Source organism: Pundamilia nyererei, unplaced genomic scaffold (assembly GCF_000239375.1).
Source record: "Pundamilia nyererei isolate P.nyererei 1_Seehausen unplaced genomic scaffold, PunNye1.0 scaffold00018, whole genome shotgun sequence".
Classification (NCBI taxonomy): Eukaryota; Metazoa; Chordata; class Actinopteri; order Cichliformes; family Cichlidae; genus Pundamilia; species Pundamilia nyererei.
The window spans coordinates 5,276,458-5,279,988 of record NW_005187419.1 but is presented as its reverse complement, the minus strand read 5'-3'; the positions used below and the strand labels follow the sequence as shown (position 1 = coordinate 5,279,988).

At 44.2% G+C, this 3,531-nt stretch overlaps 1 protein-coding gene across 1 annotated transcript in view; it reads right to left on the bottom strand.

Annotated features, from left to right (window-relative positions):
* The window catches only part of ppfia3 (PTPRF interacting protein alpha 3), a 33,772-nt gene extending 32,667 nt beyond the window's left edge, over positions 1-1,105 (bottom strand). The window contains exon 1 of the mRNA XM_005726279.2: positions 939-1,105. The gene's annotated coding sequence lies outside the window, so the exon portion shown is untranslated. The remainder of the gene's footprint in view (positions 1-938) is intronic.
* Between the last annotated feature and the right edge of the window lie 2,426 nt (positions 1,106-3,531).

The window sequence follows — 3,531 nt, the reverse complement described above, 5'->3', positions numbered from 1 at the left end:
TGAGAGGAGCTGGAGGAGAATAAAATGATGAAGGCATCCAACGCGAGCCAGGTTGTGATCCGTCCTCAACACTCATATGGATCCATTTCACACACGCACACACACACACACACACACACACACACACACACACACACACACACACACACAATAACGGGACACTTTTTTTTGAAACCACAAAAGCAGCAGTGCTGTCTCTTAACACTGACAGCAGCATCGCAATACTCTTGCAGTAATTCATCCATCTGGGTATGTCTCGGCTTTATGTATCCGCGCGTCCACAGCCATAATGGTAATAACGAATGCGCATGATGTACGGAAATGAGTCCACAAAACGCCGTCACGCAAATACGGAGCAAGCATCAGGAGAAAGACGCGGCGCTGTTTCTTACATTTATTTGGAGGGGGGGCAATAGGGTGTCATCATGAATTGTAATTGCGGGCTGTATCCAGGAGGAAATACGGCTCCCGAACCCGAAGGCTTATTAACAACAGAGTGGTCAGACAGGGAATTAATTACTGTTCCGGAAAAATAAATGATCCAAATATGTGGAAACCAGCGTATATTCATGCGCTTAAAGGCTGCACAGGATAGCCTCACACCGCTATCACGTCATGGTGGGAGGTGCCAATCATCCAGTAAATGATGGAGGCCTAATTAACGAGATTGAAGCCGGAGATATTACACATCAGTGGATTATTTCCCTTTTTTGCCACTAAGACGAACCTAAATGTCGCCAAAGCGTCGCGCCGCGCTTGGCTTTATTCCGACTGCAAGGCGTCTATTTCCTATCAACACCCCACTGCCCCCCACCCCGCACACACACGCCACCCTGCTCCCCCCCACCCACCCATAAAAACAGCTGGACCGTCTAACGCACGGCTACATCTGCGTGCCGCACATCACCGTGCCACCCCGATCAATCCGTGTGCCTTACCCTTTCCATGAGCGACAGAGAAAGGAAATAAACGCGCATCGTGGCCCGGTTCACTCCATCGGAGCAGCTGAGAGACGGAGGCTGCAGGTTATCCCCGTTACAGCCCGGTTACCAGCTTGCCCCATCCCCTCCCTCTCTCTGCTGTGGAAGAGACAGCACGGCTCAGCCGCTGCGTCAAAGCGCAGGTAGCGAACACGGGGGGTATCCGGTTAAGACTTTCAGAATAAAAGTGTGAAACTGGCAGTCCAGGGATGTGGTTCTTCTTTAAAATATTTATTTATGACATTGTAAGAGACGTGTACGTCTCTTAAGGGAAGAATGTGAGGGTGGTGCAGGACATACAGTGCATGAGAACAGCGAGACTGGTGCAAGCTAAACTGTGAGTGAGGAGTAACATAGTTTCAATGGAGGGGTGGCATACTGGTTGACAGATGAGGTCAGGCAGAAGTCTGCCTGGACTACTGTGTTTGCAGATTGCATTATGATTTGTAGTAAGAGTAGGGAGCAGATGGATGAGAGGTACACTCTGAAGAAAAGAGGAATCAGTCAGTAGAAGCAAGACAGAGTACAGGTCTGCATGGAAGGGAGACAGGTGTAACAGTGAAGCTGCAGGGAGTAGAGGCACTGAAGGTGGATGGTGGAAACCTGGGATCAACTAGGTAGGCGCGGTGGAGCGGATGGAGACGAGTGTCAGGGGTGATATGTGGCAGAAGGATAGCAGCAAGAGTGAAAGAGAAGGTGTACAAGATGTTAGTGAGAGCTGCTCTGATGTATGGTTTGGGGACGGTGGTACTGACAAAAAGACAGGAAGTGCAGCTGAAGATGTCCAGATGCTCAGAATGGACAGAAATAGAAATAACAGTGAGGAAGAGCTCAGGTTGAGCGGTTTGGAGACAAAGTTGGAGAGACCAGGCTGAGAGGGTTTGGACCTGTGCAGAGGAGGACATGTGGATATACTGGAGAAAGGATGTTAAAAATGGAGCTACCAGGCAGGAGGAAAAGAGGAAGACCACAGAGAAGTTTCATGGATGTAGTGACTGAGGACATGCAGAGGGTTAGTGTGACACAGGAGGATGCTCGAGACAGGGTGAGGTGAAGGCAAATGATCTGCTGTGTTGACTCTTTAAGTAAACAGCCTAAAAAAAGAAAGAATTTAAATTATGAAAGAATTTAAATTATGAAAGAATTTAGCAGAAATTGTGCTTAGAAGCAAATTTCCAGGAGAAAAAGAAAGAATTTTCAAATCTTATTTCTTATTTCCATTTTAAAATCAGATTAAGTATAAATGCAGTTTTGAGGTCAGAGTTCAAGAGTTTAAAGATTTATCCATTAAACACGAGGAGACTAATTGTTTCCCACAAGCCAAAAGATGAGTATATAAATGGACAAGTACCGTACCGTTTTATCCATGGTGCCCACTTTCCACATTTCATTACAGTGATTTTTTATTTAAAGTAATTCTAACCAAAACATAAAGGTCAAAGGACAAATCAGGAGATTGTAAACTAGGATAGAAAACAAATGTAATCTATATCTGCTGTATTTCTAGTTTATTTATTTTTTTAAAATATGTTTTTGGATTTACCCAATCTTTCTCTTTTAACTGAGATATATATTTGAGTAGAACTTCGTGCAAGTAAAGCTGTTAAACACGTGAAAACACTGAATTTTCAGGACAGAATGAGTAGCCTGATTCAGAAAAAAACATCAGAGAGGGACCGTGAACATATTTACCTTTTTTTGCCCCTCGGAAATAATAAATATGTTATTATAAAGTTGCTCTGTGGGGAAAAATGAGCCGTGACTGAACAAAATGAACGCTTCAAAGAGGTTTATATTAAAGACAAACTCGAGCTTTTCCGCCTCCCTTCCTGCTGTTTCTGTAAAGCTTGACGACCTCCAATCGTTTTCTCTCCTCGTGAAGACGCTGTCTCTTAAAGAAACACGCTCTTACCGGCTTTCACGTTTTTAAACCTCCCATCCTCACATCCCCACATTTCTTTCCAGCTGCCTCTCCTCGCCTTTTCTCCGTGCTTATCCGCAGAACAAAGGCAGACCAATCTGAGCTGTTATGTGGGTGAATACTTTCCAATTTATCCTCTTTGTGTAATAGATAAAACTTGCAGGCACAATGGTACAATTGCACCCTCTAGTGTCTGAAATGGAGAAATTCGGTACTCTAGTAGCATAAGGTTTCAGGCTAAATGTCTGGAATTTAGGCAAACATCATCATATCTGTTTAACTGGAGGTTTTTAAAAGGTCGCAGTCAGCAATGAACAACTTCAAAATGAACAAAGTTGAACTTTTGCGAAGTCAGACATTAGAAAGGAATCTGGGGCTTATTGTGGGGGAACTTTTTTTCTTCTTCAGTCTAATTAAATATAAAAAAAATGTATACACTTCTTCTTTTATGTGATTGGTCGGAAAATGTGAAGATGTATCTATGAAAATTTCTCAGTCACTTCACCAATAGGAGCTCTGGGGAGGCGGGTTTTAAGCCCCTGGGTATTGGGGTGGGGGGGTTGCCGGGGTGACGTAATGTCCTCTCCAGAGAGCCACCAGTGCTCTAAATTAAATAGTTTTGAGAGGCGG